Here is a 19,207-nt window from a genome sequence, read left to right as displayed (position 1 = left end):
GCAATATTATGGCTTTGACATATTATTACCCACTGTAGAGGCACGGCGTGGTGAATATGCCTGAAAACTGAGCTGTCTAGACAGTCTAGTCAGAGAGACAACGATTCCAAAGGGAAGGGCTATAAACACTCTTATCCTAGAAGAAGCCATTACTGCAGAAATAAACCCATTCCATATAAATTGGGCCCAATTCTAAACCATCTTACGCTCCAAACGGCAAAGCTCTTCAGCCTGTGAGTAATATCATCCCTATTCAGGAAGCACTGAAACAAAGCACTCGGAACAAAGCCACTTTGGCGGCTCCACCGCAGAAAAGCTGTTCCCTGCTATTCCCTGGTGGCGCTCCCCTCTCCACGGAGGGGCTCTGCACATTCGGCTGAGCTGCAGGAAGCACTCTCAGGACACAAATGCGCAAGCAAGACGATGCACGTGGATTGTTCCGGCTGCTTTCAGGGAGTTAGCATAGAAGAGTGGTGCATCAAACCCCAGGGCTGCTGCAGGTCAGTGCTGCACATCTAACGCCACTTGCGCCAAACGCTGCCCACAAGAGCGTCCTCAGCATTAGCAAGAGCTGTCCTTGGGTGCAACGGAAGGTTTTCCCTCCAGAACCTGCACAAAGTAGGAAAGCACGTATTCAGAGCTACTGAGTATTTATTGCTCGTAAACGACTGGGAGATCTGACTGAATCCCACTTTCCAGAGCACAAATCTGGTACATCAGTAGACTTCATTTTACTAGCACGCCATTTGGATTTTAATGAGCCAAATCTCAGGCGTTAGCTTCTGGAAATGTATATGAAGTCGTTACGTGCATGGATTCTACATGGAGGCACTGAAGTTCGCCAGCCACAGTAAAGCAAATTGCTGTTTGCACTGCTTGGCCTCCAGCAGGGGTGAGACTGACATGTGGTGAATGGGAGGAGCACCCTGTCCTCAGCCACTTGGGACTTCCCAGAACTGAGGTCATACCATTTCAGGACACTTTCTCATACCTTTCAGGCACAGACTAGTAATCACATTCTGGAGAAGCCTTCTCCTGTACTGGGATTGCGCTGTGTGTTCCTAGCTCCAGAAGGGTCAAAAGCGTTAGCTTCAAAGTGTGGTAGGTGGATAGAAAGTTGGGAATCACAAAATGTTGTTCTCATGAGATCATTTCACCACGGGCAAAGGTTGTTGTTCATTGAGATGAATGCTCTGACTTCTCTCCTGTTGCTGTTCAACTGCTTCACAGAGCCATCAGTTCTTTGAGCCTACCACAAAACAGAGAATGTTTTTTGAGATGTTTTTTTTTTTTTGAATTCTCAATTTTTTAAAGACATTTGAGCACCCGCTTCCTGCAGCAGCACAAAGACATTCACCGTTTGAAACAGCACCTAAACCTACTGCAAGAAGCTGTATTTCACAAAAGGCTTATTGGACATTTCCTTTTCATCAGCAAGATGCAGTTATCTCATGTCTTCTTATGGGTACCAAAGGCAGAAGATGGCTAAAAAAGGAGTTGAGAGACAAGCGACTACTACATTAACTGGGAAATGAGGACATCGCATAAGAAACTAAGAGACCCGTGGGACAAAGACAAGTATGCGTGGGAAACCAGCAGAGAGAAAGGGAGAGGGTGACACACCAGATAAGACAAGGAATGGAGGGGGGAGAAAAGCTTTGAAATGACTTGGAAGTGAAGATGGGATGTTCAGAAATGCGAGGCAAAGAGGCTGCAGCAGAAGAGCTCATTAATATTGTCACGGGGAATGGGCAAAGGCATCACAAGAAGCCGGTCAGGCAGGAGAGGAACACATCAGAGCAGCCAAGACATGGTAGTGGGGGGGGGATGGTGGTAAGGAAAACAGAGAAAGAGAGGATGGACTTAGAGATATGATGGGATGAGATCAGATCTGGATCTTCTGGATGGGAAAGCATGAAAGAGCATATGACATCAAATCAAATGAGGAATGCAAGGGGAAAACAGGATGCAACATTTGGCTGAGCTCAGTGCACCCTTCAGTGGCATTTCCAGAAAAGTATCAGGGAGTGCTGTAAGAACAGAGAGCTCACTAAGGAAAGGCAAGTAAACAAGTGTTTGGCACAAGAACTTAGTTATGGGGAGGATCAGAGGTCCCTCAAGGACAGGGTTAAAGAGAAAACAGTGGGCAAAGGGTGTCATGTGCTAATGTGTGTGTAGATGAATAGACAGATGTGTGCCTGCACATACAGATGCCTATATATAAGAAGCTTTATAGATGTAAAATCTTGAAGCCAATGAAGCTGGGAGGAATTTTGCAATCAAGTCAGCAAGGTCAGGATCTTCCTCATCTGGGTGAGGCATGAGATTGTTTCCTTCTCCAGGGCACCTCCAAAAGAGAATTAATCTACTGAAAGAAGACCTGTGGGACAACACTTCTTTGAAGGCCAGCACCAGGTCAGATCTTCCAGCCCTGTGTTCCCAAGAACAGCCCTGCACCAAGCACACACAGCCCTTCTGTGCACCTTCACCCCGCAGCTCCTGCTGGTTTGCTGTGTTGGCTGGAGGCGTTGGCTCCACGCACTCTGCCCGCACCCACCTCCAGGCCTGCAGGATCACACTGGCCATGGTCACATCCTCTTTTCCTCTCTCAGCTCTTTTGGCTCCTTCTCTTACTCTCTTACTTTCTCCTCCTCTTACTTTCATATTCTTTGATGCATCTGCACTTACTGCAACCCAACAGCCCCATTCAGAGAGCTGCTACAAGCTACAATTTGAAGATCTCTCTTTACGTTGCACAGTAAGAAAGATCGAGTGTGAAGGCAAGGACAAGCAGTTTCAGGCAATGTGGCATTTCCTAACAGCCCAGCCACTCAGCAGAGGAAGGCAGGAGCAGCCATCTCCACTGGCATTGCAGCCTTCGAGGGGGCTTCCTTCTCGTTAGGATCTCTTTGTGAAGCTACCTATGGAAGTGAACCTTTTTTAAGCCCCTCCAGGGGAATGAAACCTATTATGCTGATAACTCCGACTGAGAATTGGTAATGAATGTCCGTCAGCATTTAGTAGGCAAAAAAAGAAAGGGGTTCCTGGGTCAGATTTGCAACCTTCACCAATCTTCTGCGATTAGCGTGAAAAGCTCCTGCATTTCTGCTGTGCGGGGATGAGGCAGCCAGGCGGGCTGCTCCACACAAAGCCCCGGCACCGCTCCGGGGCTCCCAGGATAACACAGAAATACCATGCAGACCTATTTGGTGAACAGATATTCTTAAAAAGAAATTTCATTTGTCATCATTGAATAAAAATGAAGTCTCCAGAGGCCAAGGAACATAATAGGCAATATTTAGAAATTGAGGCTGAAAATTAAGGCTGTCTTGCGGAAATTATTTCTGCATGAGTTTAACGTATATCTTCATGAAACTTAATGTCACCTGTAAGGACATTCAGTGACTCGATTTTGTTATTATTTACAGCCCATTATCTAAAGTACAACACATAATAGCTCCATACAGACTATGAGTATTTAGCAGTAGTCAATGAATAAAACTGTCAGCTCGCCGTACCTTACCGGCATCGGTGTCTTCACAGAGTAATGGGACATCGCGAGGTACGAAAACATCGAGCTTCATTATCCAAAAGGAGAATGCTTTGAAGTCAGCAAGTGATAAAATGAGAAGTACGATGGTATAAATAACCCTGCTTAATAGTACCATCATAAAACACACCAGCCTAATTAGCACCACCTGCCAGTCCCGCCTGAGCAGCAGCAATGCCGCACGCTGGGGCTGAGCTCCGGGGATCGAGCAAGGCCAGAAGCGAGTGAGCTTTGTTTCACGCACAGCACATCTGCTCTACTATCATCACGCTTCTAGCCAACGTGATATTTTGAACCTTTATTCCCTGCCCTTGGTTGATAACATCTCTAGTTTGTTCCTTTCCCTGTTGCACCCTGCAGTCTGATCCTTTTTCCAACCCTTTATCTCTGGTGGAGAGTCCCCACATCTCCCAGTCCCTGTGTAGATATGTATGTACACACAAACTCCTCTGTTCAACCCCTTTCACATCTTGCTCTATGTACAGTTGTCTTCGCTCACCTGCCCTGTAAAGCTCCAATGTTCAGAAAACCCAAGCAGTAGGCTTACTTAAGTGGCAAAACCCAGAAAACAGAGAGGACAATCCATGACAAGCCTGATCCAGAGCCCAAGCAGACCAGAAGGAAGCTTTGCAGCAGAAGCACACAGAAAGCACGGCTTTCGCCCTTTCTCAGACAATATCCACAAGCTCCTAGGATTGCGCTTGAAGATGATGGAAACTCCTTGCGGGAGATAAAGCAGTGCAGAGCCAATGTCTCCATGCTGCTGAAGTTGGGCAGGACATGCAGCTGTCTGCAAGTGGGAACTCACTTCCACTCCTTCAACATTTTTCCCCTCTAACTCATTACAGCTCCTACCTACAGGCAGAAAGACATCTTGAAAGAACAAGGGTGACAACAGATAGACAGCCACAGCACTTCAGTTCAACAGATGAATTTGGGTGCTTCAAGAATAAAAAAGCTTGCTCGCACCTAAACTTTAGGTGGAAACTGCACCTTCCCTTCAACAACTACCTGTACATGGCTTTTTTTTTTTTTTCCTTTTTTGAAGTGGCATGCACCAAGGCTTCCCCTGAATGGTTCACACACTGCTCTCCTCAGTGGGTTCCATTTAACAAAGTATGGGAGAAACCTCCTCTTAAACATTATATCGTTTGGGGTTGCAGATCTATTCAAATTGGTTACTGCACTGCCTTTCAGTCTAAACCAAGAGGTTTCTCAGGTAATTTGTTTCACACATGGGAAAGAAAAGAGCAAACAGTGAGCTCTTCTTGAATCTCAGATCTTCCATAGAAATGAAATCTTCCTCCACATCTCACTTAGACCCTGCTTCCAATCATTATTCTATAGGATCCCATTAGCCCTGGCCAGCAGAGAAGCTGAAAGAGAATTTAACCCGTTGTCACTTAATACAAGAATAAATCTGCCCAAGATTATATACACACAACCATCCTTTAAAAGAACCAAATTGGCACTTTCTCTGAGCAGCTGATGCATCAAGCTGCAGACCCCCAAACACAAAACTCAAACATGAATCCCTAGTGCTTCCAAAATGAAGAATAGAGACAAACCGTGGTGTTTATGGGAAAGCTCATAAAAATTTTATACACCTTCCCTCCTTCCCCCATGCCCTCAGGTGGCACAGATCAACATCTTTCTTGATAAAAGAGACCTACCTAGAGCAGCTGAAAAAATAGCCTGGTAGTGCCTTCCCTCTTCTGTTTTAGATTGTGTGGTTTATTCATCGGGGAGGGAAGGGGTTTCAGTCCATAGGCATATAATTGTTTTGCTTGCACATGCTCTTATTCTGTAATTTCTAGATCCATTCAAGCATCCCACTTCTGTGTTACCAAGGACTTGCATTCAATGTGGGGAAAAAAAGTTGTCACAGCGCTGAATAGTTTAGATTAATCAGATCATGATTTTGCTATGCCTACTGGCCCCTCAAAATTAAATCATTATTATATGCTCACTTACTAACTAAAAGAAAGAATTTTTTTTTTCGAGAAAATTCACCAAAGGATGTATTTTGAAACTATTAGAAAATTGAACTTGAATTTACTAAAACCTCAGTAAGAATTGCTAAATACTTTCAGGTCAAAGAAGAGAAAGGGGAGAGAAAGAAGAACAGAGGCTTGGCCCCTTGCAAGGTGAAGGTGGTAACCACAGTCACAACAGCCCCCAGCCTTAGATCCAGTGAGTCAGTCATTACACTGTTTCCTCCAAATTAAGAAAACAAAACCTAAATTCCAGGCTCTGTTCGTGGCAATTTCTGTTGCCCACTTCTTCTCCTACCCAAAACACTTTCTTCCTCCCTGAGCTACCGGGAATTCGGGGTACAGGCATGCTGTCGGTTTCCATCCTACCTGCAGGAAGCAGCCTCTGCTTGAGGTCTTGCTTTTTTCATCAGAGGTTTCAATCCCTACAGACAACCCAAAACAATATGCACAGCCGTATGCTCAGCTGAAATGCGATTCTTCACATATTAACTCAGGGTCAGCAGAAGAGACCAGGCACGCACAAGCTCACCAGGTGTTTTTGCAGCAGTGACGGTTATCCCCATCCTGGGCACAGGGGCTCACCTCCATGCAGGCAGAGGGACTTGGACGAGCATCTGCAATACCTGAGCAACTTTTGCTGCTAAAATACTGTGGGAAGGGATTTCTCCTTTGGCCACTTGCTAGCTTCAGTGTTCTTGATCCTTTATTAATAGCTTTTAATCTTCACAAAACAAAGCTTATACATATATATGTATAAATCTTTTGCTTGGAAGGATTATGTGAAATAAATCCTCTTTTTTCCCCTCAAGTTATTTAAAGGAAAAGAGAGGATCTAAATTAGTTTGTTCCTAAAGCTGATCATGATAGATTCCATCTGTTTTGATATTAAAAGCACTGCACATAAGCAGCAAGCTCTCATTTGCGCTTACTGCGTGCATTACAATCAAGGGTGCCGCACACATACACAAGACACTGCTCATAATCCTAGGCCTATTTCCACAAAGCAGACCTACTCAAAAAAAAGCATTAAGTGAACCACAGACTATCACTCCACTGAAATCTTGTGCTTCAGGACTCGACCTTACAAAAAAAAAGATACGCACACACACCCTGACAACATTTTAATAGCTGCAAATGTCTGCCTTAAGCAGTCCCGGATCCCAAGCCTAAGCACAGGAGACAAACCCAGAGCTGAGCAAGATGGAGCAGAGCAGGTGAAAAATAAAGCACCTGGTCCATGGAGACACCCGCTGAAGTGAGGAAGATGCTACAGAGAAGTTAAAGTTCAGCAGCTCTAAACACAGGACCAGAGACTTCTGCCACACTAATTTGACAGACTCGGAGCCCTGCGAAACTCCAGGCTTCACTCTGTATCAGCATTTTCTAGCTCTATGGCTGGTTTATAACCAAAAGCAACGCATGATTGGTGTGTGTAATTAGTCATGGTCACAGCAAGATAGTCCCATAGATACATCAAGATTGCAAACATATGTTGGAACAACTGATTAAAAGCAGCCACTGTAATGCCTCCACTTGAGGCTGCATGTAACCAATTATCTCTTTAGTAAATAGCACTTGTTTTAAGCTGTATTTTTTCCTTAGCATTTTCATTTTGCTGCATATTTGCCAAGCCGTAAGTGATAAAAATGTAATGGTAGCTGCTCATTAATCCTAAAGAATGGGACACGCATCGTACAGCCTGGCATCACTCGAAGCACTAATTAAGGGAAGGACTGTTTGGGATGTACCACGTGCTTTTCTCTCTGGCACCTTCCTGAAAACCATTCAGCTGTTTTCACCCAATGCTCACGTTGAGCATTTCAGAGCCACTGGGCCAGGAGCCATCGATGCAAATTGGTGCAGCACCCACGAAGCTCTGCCAGCATGCGCCAGGGGAGGATGCAGCCCTTTGCTTTCCCTCTGACTAGCATCCAGGAGAAGTTGTCACTCATTCACCGGGGCCAGGAGAGAGGAAATATTTAACTCCAGAGAAAGAAGATTTAATGATTTGTCAGAAGAGCCATTCCAGCTGGTAAAAGTTCCTATCACATATTTATGCCTAGAAGGGTGACAGCAGAGAAACCTTAATGCATGCATTTCTTGTCCTCCTTACACCAGCCTGAAGTAAGTGACAGCATTTAAAACTTCAGACTGATAGAAGAAAATGCAGTGTCCATTAATGAGATTTAACTTCTATATCAGCGCAGCTGTCACCCAGATTTTATCTATATACATGGAGAGAGCGCATTAAGTGCTGCCGGTCATGTGCGTGGAGTCGACCACCTCCAAAGCTATCGGTGAGGCTGGATTTTCTGCCAGTGTTTCTATAAATTCCTCATTTCCAGCCAGTCTATATCGGACAGCTTCCTGACCTGTGTGTGTCCCAATAAAACTGTCGCCTGCACTCTAGGATTTAAAACCTCTTCCGTTTCCTCTATGGCATTTGATATACCATGGTTGTTTACTGTTCACATTAAATCTGTTCCAGGGAGTGAGAAAATAATGCCCTTTGAGGTACAGCCGTGTTCACACCACCTCTGTTCCCCTTATGAAAGCACTGATCCCAATTGCGTGAATTCAGTTTACCTCGGTATCAGATTCGATAAATATTTTGTAGCTGAACTCCGAATGCAGCAGGTGTTCCTGCGAGCTGAGGGGGCTGATGAACAGGGCACACCAGCCCTAAAGGATGGCCAAGCAGAGATCCTTAGGCTGTCCCATTAGTAATTCACAGCTTATTAGATTACCAAATTGCGGTGGCATCAAGTCTGCAGCAAAAGCTGAGTCTTACAGAGACAACGGTTGTGTCATAAAAATGATCAATGAAAATTAGTATTAGACCATGAAAATTGCATCTCACAATGGCTCAAGTGTTTTAAATTCCGTTTGGTTAACAGGCAACATCGCACTGCTATAAATGCATAACAGAAATGCATTTCCAGTCGGACCCTTAGCACCAAGGCTTTAAATCTTCGTAACATTTATTTGACATTGAGCCTGATAAGCAGCAGCACAATCACCGAGGTGGGGTCAGCGCTCTCCTCTGCTCCATTTGAGGTCATTACCAACGACACAAGCAAAGTTTCAGACTTACACTTTGCTGCTGTTTCCTTCCTGCACATTGATGTTGCACTGAAACCAGCTGAGGTTTCCCCAATTCACAACTCAGACACAGGATTTTCTTATCCATCAAGTCCATAATGATTACAGCATATTGTATGCAACTCCGCTGTTTTAACCTATTCTTTATTTCAAGAATGCCACAAGTAAGCACTCACTTGAACAAAACACAAACATGATTTTTAATCTGTATTACTAAAATCATTTTGTGAATTGCCTTTCCAATATCTTTTTTTTTTTCAGTTAGAAAGCTATTTTTCCCTACCTGGATCATACAATTATAGAAGCTGTAAAATAACATATGCTTCTACAAGCAACATTTAAGTGTTCGTGTTGTCCTTACCAGGAAACCTGGTATTTAACATTTTTTTAAAACTCCAGAACCACAGTTAAGTGAACAGTCAGTACAACATTAATAATTCATATCTCAGTCAAGTCCTGTTTTGGGGGCTTTAATTTAATTAAAGCACTCTAAGTTTTATCATATAACAGAGACATATAAGCATAAAATTGTTCATGAAGCATAAAAGCAAAGTGTTTGTGAGCCCTATATTCCCTTATATCTCTCCTACCAGCTCCTACCTTTCATCTGCTATGGTTTCCCAACAAGCTTGCTAAAAAAAGAAGTATCCGATGCATGTATCATTCCCCACATAATAGGTCCCAATTTTGACAGGACTCATGCAATCTAAGTAATGGATGCGTTTCATAATTGTCCTCGTCACAATTAGATAAAACTGTACTCCAGGAGGCTCTCACCGAGCAGGTGCATTAGGCTCTGGGAAAGCATTTCAGAAGCAATCACAACAGCTCGTGTGGTACAGATCCATTTGTCAACTTGAATTCTTGAAATTAAAAGACATCACTTGCAGGACAAGATGCTGAGTCTTAACTGTTGTGTTATCTATTCCTATCAGCAGGATTGCTTCCACCCAATCATTCAAGCAAGTTAATGCCCCAGTCACTTTCAGTGACATATTTCACAGACTTTGGGTCAAGCATGTTCCTGGGACCCTTCCTGGCACAAGTCTCCAAGGAGAAACACACACATGTACTTATGAAAAACTGCAATAGATGCCTTGCATCAGTTTTGCATGGGTACTTAATTATTACTAAGTTTAAAAAACACACAAAATTAGTTTTTATCCCTCCAATATTTTCTTGCCAAAATCCAATTTTCAGGATGGTATCCCTACCAAAAAACAAGGGGTTGGGTTTTTTTTGTTTGACTGTTTTTTTCGTTTTTGTGGATTTTTTTTTGGTTGGGGCTATTGTTTTGTGGGTTTTTTTTTTTATACATAGACAGCAGATAAAACCCTGCTATTACACTGAGTGTCCTCTAAAAATCTACCCCAAGGTAAAACACATGGAGTAGTAACAGCAAATATAGCCTCCACATGTTCAAAAAGGATGTTGCCTAGTTTGCTAGCATAGGAATAGCCAGATTGACCCACTGTATATTCCGATTTTACTCAATATTGATGTATTTTGTGTGATAAGACCATTGGCACAGTTTTTTGCTCTCTGGATATGTTATGAGGAGATCATTCTGCCGACCTGTAGGTTACTGACACTTTGTGCCTACCATTGACATTCCCTAAAGAGAACCCCCCCCAAAAAATGCATACAGAAAATCTGCTTTGGGAAACAGATCCAAGTTCTGCCTTAATTTATAAGGGTACTACCAAGTATCAAGGTACCAGAGGGAGTGCAGGGAAAGGAATAATTGAGCCCTTGTGTCTTTTTACCTTTGAATGCTCCAAGGTCATCTGCTCCATCCTTTCTCTGCCCCATCCATCATTGCTAGCTCATAGTGTTTATCAGCAATTAGCCTGTCATGACATTACACTGCAATAATATATGCTACTGTGAGGAGAATATTTTGAGCCAAGCTCAGATTTCCTACTTAAAAGCTGAAGAATAACCTCAAAACCAAAGTTACAAGACTTGCCTAATCTTTTTTCCCCCATCCGTAGGTCATCACAAAGAAGATACCAAAAAAATCCCACACCTTTCATTTAACTTTATATCCCATCTGTTTTTGTTCAATATTGTGTGAGAGCTTTGAAGAATTCAGTTCACAAGTGAAACACATCACAAACTGTGTAGTGGAATTAACAAGAAAGAGCCAAACAACTGTCTTTGACAAAAGCACTGACCATGTCCACCCTCCCCAGGTCCCACGTTGGCTGTGACTAGTTGGTGTTCTTCTTTCCAGACAAGAACTATTCTTCCACTGCCTTAAGTGTCTTTGATATGCAGTATCAACCATCAGCCCCTCTGGCACCTCCTTGGGTGCAAGTTCATGACAGGGGCAACCTTCCAGCCATATCTGGATGTAGGGCATGAGGAAACTGTCTCAAGTTGTGCCTGGGAGGTTTATATTGGATATTAAGAAAAATTTCTTCATGGAGAGGGTTGTCAAGCATTGCAATGAGGCACCAAGCAATTGACGGGGTCCCCTCCCTAGAGATATTTAAGAGATGTACGGATGTGGCACTACGGGACAAGTCCCCACTGGGACTCAGTAGGTGAGGTCAACGGTTGAACTTGATCTTGAAGGTCTTTTCCAACCTAAATCATTCCCTGATTGTTCAAGTGAATCTCAGCCCTTCAGTGGGAGGCACTTCCAGAGTGCCAGATGTTGTCATTGCAAAGGAAATCACCCCTCGTTGGTGGCTATGACACCTAGGCAGTGGCTTACATCCTGTATAATCCTTCCCAGTGTTCAGAAAACAAAAACGAAAGCAACATTGCTGTCCCAAGGCTCCCTGTCAGTACTTAACAGGGAAGTGTGATTGCACTGACTGTGCCTCACTCACAGCTTGTCTTTCACACAGATCAAGCCCAGTCCCTTTGTTAGAGGTGTACAAAGACTAACTTCTTGGCTCCTGTAAAGAGGTTCTTTGGCCTCCTATGAAAACAAGCAGTTGTACTAAGACATCTGACTTAGCATTAAAACAACTTTAAACAGCTGGTTTGATGTGGGAGTAGCTTCCTACCGCTCCTTAGATTTACTAATGGAATATATACAAATATACAAGACATTCTGTTAGTGTATGCAATGGCAATGTAATAAACACGTTCAATGCCTCTTGTCCAAGCTGAACAGGGAACTTCAGAGCCCACCTGAGTGTCAGATGCACTTTTCTTTTTCAGCTCTGTTGTCACAGAGCTGAGTGAGCATCAGGCAGCCACCACGGAAAAGATGCCCTCCTCTAAGAGGTGCTCTCTGGGACACACACAGAGCTGGACAGGGTAAGTAGTGACAGTCCCTGGTAGCACAGCCTCGACATCCTGCCACAGGGGGAACCTGAATCCTCCACTAAAGGGGTATGTTCAGCTCTCCTTTGCTCTGAGAGAAGGACCCCCTATAATTATGTTCCCAGTTCTTTGAGGCTAGTAATGCCTCTGCTTACTCACCACCCAGCTGTTACCTTCTTTATCTCCTGTTTTGTTCAGGAACTTGAATTACTCAGTGGCAGCTAATCTTCTCCCTTCTTGTTTTGCTCTGGGCTCAGTCATAGGTTACTCACACTAACTGTTGCTTGGCTCAATTATATCCCAGTCAGCTCATGGACCCAATTTAGTGAGAAAAATGAGCCTCTAATAAGAGAGAGAAAAAACTTTGCTGATAATGTCTAGGGAGAACACATAAGGAGGGGAGAAGCTTCAGAGAAAAAAAGATGTGGTAGGCTTTGATGCATTTTTTAAAGTGATGCTGTAAACCTCCGTTGGTGCAAAATGCCATGGTACCTGTGATATTTATGGAACTTACAGAACAGGTAAGATGTATCTCAATTTCACATGACCAACAGTTACACTTCTAACTTTGCTGCTCTTCCTCACTCTTGGAGTTCAAAGCCAGTCACTAGCAAGAGGTGATTTATCTGATTTACCTTAGACGTCAGCTGGAAGAGATGATGAATCACTCTTTGAAGACAACTGTTCTACTCCATCGACTGTAAATGGACCCAAGGTGACTAGCCTACGTAGAGACACTTAAAACCTACCTAAGGAAGGGTGAGTGAATCCCACTCCATACAAGGATTTGGCTCTATTCAGAGAAATTGCGTCAGGAGCTCCAGGGGTGAGAACATCATCTTCTCCACACTCAACAGACAAATAGTCATGAGCTTTTAAAGTGAGTCTACCCTGCTGAGGTATGGAGATGCACTTCATTTGCACAGCCGCGTAACTGCATTTCACATTGTCTCCTTCCCCTATTGCCAAAGGGGCACAGAAATCACCATGTCTGTTCCCTGTGGCAGGATCTGGGTTTGGTTTTCATCGTTTCAAACAACTGCCAGCAAGGAAGAGAGACCTAAACACATTTTAGAAAGTCTTTTAAAGAAATCTTGTCAGCTTGGACTACTCCCAAAATATTCACAATCATTTTTGTCCTCAGAAGTGCTTTTAATAGAAAGGGAATGTGATTCTTTCTATAGGAATATGATGGAACGTGGTTGCAGTGACCATTAGACCACCACCTCCAGGTGGACCATCGTGGTGCTTTTCAGAGTGCATTGCCACACAGCAGTGGAAAGCCAGGCTTGCTCATACGAAGTCCTCCAGTGTCCATGCTTACTATTAACATAGCTGAATTGACAGCACTCAGCCCTTCTTCACTTTGGGTGTTCAGCCTCCGCTTTTTATTTAAGTGAGCCCAGATGCAAGGTGGGTGTCACTGCCTTTGCTAGAGTACATCTGAAGCCTCTCTAGAAAGGACTACCAGACCACACGGCATGTCTGCTGCTAACTGAGGCCTCAACACAGCCCTGGCCACGACTAACCAGCACAGGCCACCCCAGCAAGTAAGCATGGGTTGACACTGATATATCTGGGGCACTCCAACCCGCCAGCATGCTCCAGAGCTGGAGGAAAGGCCACCTCCCACTGCAGGCCTGGGGAGCACACTCCCCAAGCACACAAAAAATGTTGTTCAATGGGCACTGTAGGTACCTCAAGAAAAATGTGTCCTTCATCTGTCTGAAAGGACAATAGATACCAATAAAACTGAGTTCACCTGAGCAAAACGCAATTCCACTTCATGAGGCTCAGGCACAACTGACCTGAGCTTGTTAAGCTGAGTTCAAGAAGCACTTGGGCAGCACCCTCAGAAATATGGTTTGATTTTTAAGGTGGTCCAGGTGGTCCTCTGTGGAACCAGGAGCTGTGCTCAGTGATCCTTGTGGATCCCTTCCAACTCAGGACGTTCTATAATTCTAAATTACCATATAGCTACTGAGTTGGTGTGATTTTCCTTTATAAGCAGCCTTGACCAACACTACATGAAAACCAATGCTGTTGAGCTTATCCTGCAGTGACAAAGAACGAAGTGGTATTATTTTGATTTTGCTGCACAGTAAGAGCACATATATAGCCTGCTACCACACCTCAGCTGATGTTTGGTGACAGGTTACAGTATACTAAGAACGCTTACATTAATACACTGAGAACATGACATGCATCCCAGCATCCTGAGGGAACTGGCTGATGTCGTTGCCAAGACACTCTCCATCATATTTGAAAAGTCCTGGCAGTCAGGTAAAGCCCCTGATGACTAGAAAAAGGAAACATCACCCCCATCTTGACAAAGAAAAACCCAGTGAACTACAAACCAGTGAGCTTCACCTTTGTGCCTGGAAAGATCATGGAACAAATCCTCCTGGAAGCAACATCAAGGCACATGCAGCTCAAGGAAGTGATCAGAGATGGCCACTGTGGCTTCACCAGGGGCAATCGTGCCTGACCAATCTGGTGACCTTCTATGACTGAGCGACTGCATCAGTTGACAGGGGGGGGAAAAAAAAATCAATGTCACCTGCCAAGACTTCAACCAGGGCCCATTATCCCCTCCACTTCTCACTCAGGATCTACTTAGATCCAGGCAGAAGAGACCACTCAGGTGTCTACAATACAGCCTTTCTGTACAGTTCCTTCCAGGATCAGCTCAGAGCAGAGCACAGAGCTCCGTGTCGCAAGCAGATTCCCACCTGAGGAGATGCAAAGAATGAGAAGTGTGGCTCCAAACAAGGTTATTTACATCGCACAACAGGAGGCGGGGACATGAACTCTCCAGAAATGTTGAAAAATAGATCTGATTCTGGGCATTGTAGTGCCCCACCAACAGTGACCTCAATCAAAATCAAATAAGTAAGATTTCACACAGCTGCTGGTGTTACTTCTACTTTACCATGTCATTACTACCTGGCCTGCAGCCTACAAGAAAAATCCCTCTGCTGTGAGCTCCGAGGGAGCAAAGAGTTAAGAAGATTATCTCCAAAAAAACCTAAAAAGCTTTCCTGGAATGGAAAACCAGTAGGGTTTGCATGGTCACTAGCCATAAAGTGGCAGGTCTGGCAGAAAAATAGCTGAATCCAATACAAATGCTCCCCACATTCCCCATCAGTTGGTGCTCTGCGCTGACAAGCGATGGCCCCAAGGTCCCCTTACAGCCCACATGAGGCATGCTTTGCCTACCACACACTAAGGGATGCCCTTCTTCTGCTGTGAGGCAGCTGAAGACACCTGCTGGATCGTGACTTATCCCAGAAGCGACCCCAAGTAGAGACAAGGAGAGACAGAGCTGAACCCGAAGGAAGGAGAAAGCTTGTTGGCTGGGTAGATGTGGTGGTTTCGGCCTAACTCCTCCACACTGCTCTCACTCCCCCTCCTCAAAGGAGCTGTGGGAAACAATATGATAGAAAAGGGCTCACGAGTTGAGATAAGGACATGGAGATCACTCACCAGTTATAGTCATGAGCAAAACTGACTCAGTGTAGGGAGAATCTGGAGTTGTGGTCAGTCCAAAACACTTCATCTCCCTCACGGTCCCTCTCAGCCCCTGCTCCACGCAGTCTCTCCCTCACAAGATGCCGGCCTTCCCCAACTGAGCCTGTGGGGGCCACCTAGAGGCAGCAGCTCCTCAAGAACTGCTCCCACACGGCTCCGTACCACGGGGTCCATCCCCCAGGAGCAAACTGCTCCAGCACGGGTCCCCCACGGGCGGCAGCTCCCCCCAGACCCCCTGCTCCTGCGTGGGCTCCTCTCCACGGGCTGCAGCTCCGGCCCGGGGCCTGCTCCTGCGGGGGCTCTCCATGGGCCGCAGCCTCCTCCAGGCCACATCCACCTGCTCCAGCGGGGGCTCCTCCACGGGCTGCAGCGTGGAGATCTGCTCCGTGTGGGACCCGTGGGCTGCAGGGGGACAGCCTGCTCCACCTGGGGCCTCTCCACAGGCCGCAGGGGAACTTGTGCTGCGTGCCTGGAGCACCTCCTGCCGCACTGCCCTTGGGGGCTGCAGGGCTGCTTCTCTCACATTTCTCACTCCTACCTCCCAGCTTCTGTAGCACAGTTTTTACCCTTTCTGACATCTGCCCTCCCAGAGATGCAACCAGCTTTGCCCATAGCTTGGCTCTGGCCAGCAGCAGGTCCCTTTTGGACCTGGCTCTGATCTGATACAGGGCATCTGCTGGGCTCTGATCACAGAGGCCATCCCTACGGCCCCCCTGCAACTAAGCCCTTGCCATGTAAGCCCAGCACAGCAGAATTATCTGCCAAAACCAGTCCCGCTGAAGCATCAGTGTTACAGGTTTTGTCAGTCTCCTCCCCACCCCATGAGTCACTCCTGTGTTAGACAGAAGTTTCCAATTGCTCTTGGGATTAACATTACTCTTTATAATTTAGCAGACACAGCAGGAAGACGTACAAACCCTCCTCTGAACTCTGAGAGTTGGAGAAGAATTGCTAAAAATTTATAAATAATAGAGCAGTCCTAGAAGAAGAATACTACCAAGAGAAATTTGTCTTTTGGCAAAGTGCACTAGTCATCCAGGGGCAGTACCCTTGTGGAGAAGCACACAACACCATGAGGATGGAAGTGTTACAAACACTAGTCCCAGCTTGTATGTGATAGTTAACATGGTCTGTAAAACACAGAAGACATGCAGAAGATGCAATTCAACTGCCCTAGAAGAAACATCACAGGAATAATATAGAGAAAAACATTTTATCAGGCTGAATTAAATACTCTGCAGTACTGAACACCTTCCACAGCATCTGGAAGAAAGACCTCTGAGCACATAAATGCAAGATTAACAGAGTTTCCTCTGTTGTTTTCCAGGCCACAAGAAAAAACAGCCTTTAAGCTAGTTATTATCCCGTGTCTTTTACCCAGCTCAAGCAAACACAAGTAGCATTTAATGCCCTGCATTTCAGTTCAGCTGGTGCAAGTCCCTAAATCAGCTTGCAGACAGACTCCAGAGGAGCTTTACTCTCACATTTGTCCTGACTTCACCATGCGCACACAGGAGCCAAAGTTGTATCCCCCATCTCCAGCTCACATTAGGAAATCCAGGTTCTTTGCTTTCTACAGCACACATCTGCCAAGCAGGTCTGGTTATGCCATTAAGTAATATATCAGCAGAAGGATGGCCTTTTGCTCAGAGTTCACACAAATACATCATTAAAGCTCCAGGGATCAGAAAGCTGCTTTTCTGATGATGTATTAATATAATACATCATCAGGATGTGATTTGGGCCTGATGAATTATTGGAATATATCATTTTAGGGATGCATCACTTTCCAGCAGGCCCTGGCAAGTCCAAAAGCAGCACAAATAACATTTTAAAAGATTTCCTTTAAAATATATATAAATGAGATGTGTGTTAATGAGAGCAAACTTAGAGTCAATAACATGCCTGAGGATCCACACGCCTTTTTTTTGTTCCGTATTAAGCATCAGCATATATCAGCTTTTTTCTGGTATTAGGTCGACAGGAGACTAGTGTGATTTGATCTGCTTTTGTTAATACCCAACCTGGCCTTGCCATTGCAGATGCTGAGCAGACTTGGTTACAAACATGCAAAGGACATCTTTAGTTTCTAACCATCACGTCTTCATAGAGCTCAGCTATGAAAGAATGTTGGTGGTGGTTCAGCATTTGTCTTATTACTCATTTTTATTTCTCTAATTAAGCCCTCTCTCTGGGCCATTACCTGGTAACACAGCAGCACTGCGAAGGGGGGACAGCACCCAGCTGCTCACTGCTGTACTGCCAGATGCTGGCTGGTCTGAAACAGGAGATGTCAAACAGCCAATGGACACCTGATGTTATATTATATTCTTAGCCCAGGTCTAAGTGACAGATATCAGAAAATCTGTTCTGGATAGGGCAATGGCCAGTCTTCCAGATGCTGAAGCCCTCACTAATCACCCAAGCTGCAGAGGGTTATCTGACAGGACCCAGCTATATGGCATTGCTGTTCAGATGGGACAGGGGTGGTTGGGCTGCTGGACTGCAAAAGTAGTCAACCAGAGGAGAAGCTGGTGGCAGGAGAGAGGGATTTTTATTATTGCAGTTCTTGCTTAAGTCACAGTCCCCTCAACTTTCTCTGCAGCCGAGGTGGAAGTTCTCCATCTGATTCTGGTTGGGGTTGATGTGCCTTAAGAGGCTGGGGAAGTTCCCACGATCCCAGGACTCCCAAAGGATGGGTAAATCCCGTGGCCTGCCTGGTCCTGGACACCACTGCGGGGTTGGGAGCATATGTGGGGGAAACAAGATGCAGCTGATAGGCATAATCAGCTGTGGCCACATTGTGCCAGTACTCCAAATACTGCCAAGGTACAGATAATAATCAAGGAAGAGGTAAGAATGCAGAAAGTGTTCTGATAAGCCATTTTGTGAAATAAACCATTCTAAAATAAATTTTAGAAGCCACAAAGGACAGATACCAAAGCTTCATGACAGAAAGTGGAGTTTGCTACCTACTAGTTCCAGTTCTCCCAGCACAGACCCTATTGCCATCTGCATCCCTGAGTACCATAAACAGAAATTTCTGTCCAAACTTTTGATGACCAGTTCTCCATTTGAAGCTGCCTCCAAAAATCAAGGGAGCTACAGATATCTGCTCCACTCTTCATTTCAGTTTGATACCAGCCTTTAATTGCATTTATAGATGTGATGTGAGCCATAGAGGCATTCATGGCATTCCAGCTCAACACACAATCTCTCAAGCACTTCATTATTACTACTATTGAAATTAGAGTGAAACAATTTTAATTTTCAAGACTTGGAATATTCACATTGTATTTCTGTCTTAAGCCCATTCCAACTCAACATCATTAGTTGCTTATTTAGTCATTATTATTGGAGCTGATAACCATAAACACATATTAAATGGGTTGACAAAGAGCGTGTATCGTATTATAAGCCTGCCAAGGCTGAGCTTGTTTTCTTAATTTTGAGCCATCACTGCAAGTGTGTGAAACTGGAGCTGATTTCTAAGTTTTTATTTTCATAATAGGTTAAAATTTATGTTGCTCAATGACTTAATACACAGGCAGAGGAGAGGGAATATTGCCTGTATTACAAAGCAGCTTTCCTAACGAATCTCCTATTGTCACGTAGGACATGCTGGCACTTGCAAGCACAACATCCACAGCTCTGTAATTAAGTTCCTTCTCCAATGCAACAAAGCAAAACACCCATTCATACAGCTGAATATGGCAATAGTTAGCAATCATCGCTACGAGGCTGT

General features: G+C 44.7%; 1 long non-coding RNA gene across 1 annotated transcript in view; it reads right to left on the bottom strand.

Annotated features, from left to right (window-relative positions):
* Positions 1 to 16,226, bottom strand: part of LOC106046968 (uncharacterized) — a 278,491-nt gene extending 262,265 nt beyond the window's left edge. The window contains exon 1 of the long non-coding RNA XR_010832089.1: positions 15,418 to 16,226. This is a non-coding gene — a long non-coding RNA (uncharacterized lncRNA). The remainder of the gene's footprint in view (positions 1 to 15,417) is intronic.
* Positions 16,227 to 19,207: the final 2,981 nt, after the last annotated feature.

This window comes from Anser cygnoides, chromosome 5 (assembly GCF_040182565.1).
Source record: "Anser cygnoides isolate HZ-2024a breed goose chromosome 5, Taihu_goose_T2T_genome, whole genome shotgun sequence".
In the NCBI taxonomy this organism is placed as follows: domain Eukaryota; kingdom Metazoa; phylum Chordata; class Aves; order Anseriformes; family Anatidae; genus Anser; species Anser cygnoides.
Note: the sequence above shows the minus strand (reverse complement) of the source record. Positions and strands in the feature narration are given on the sequence as shown.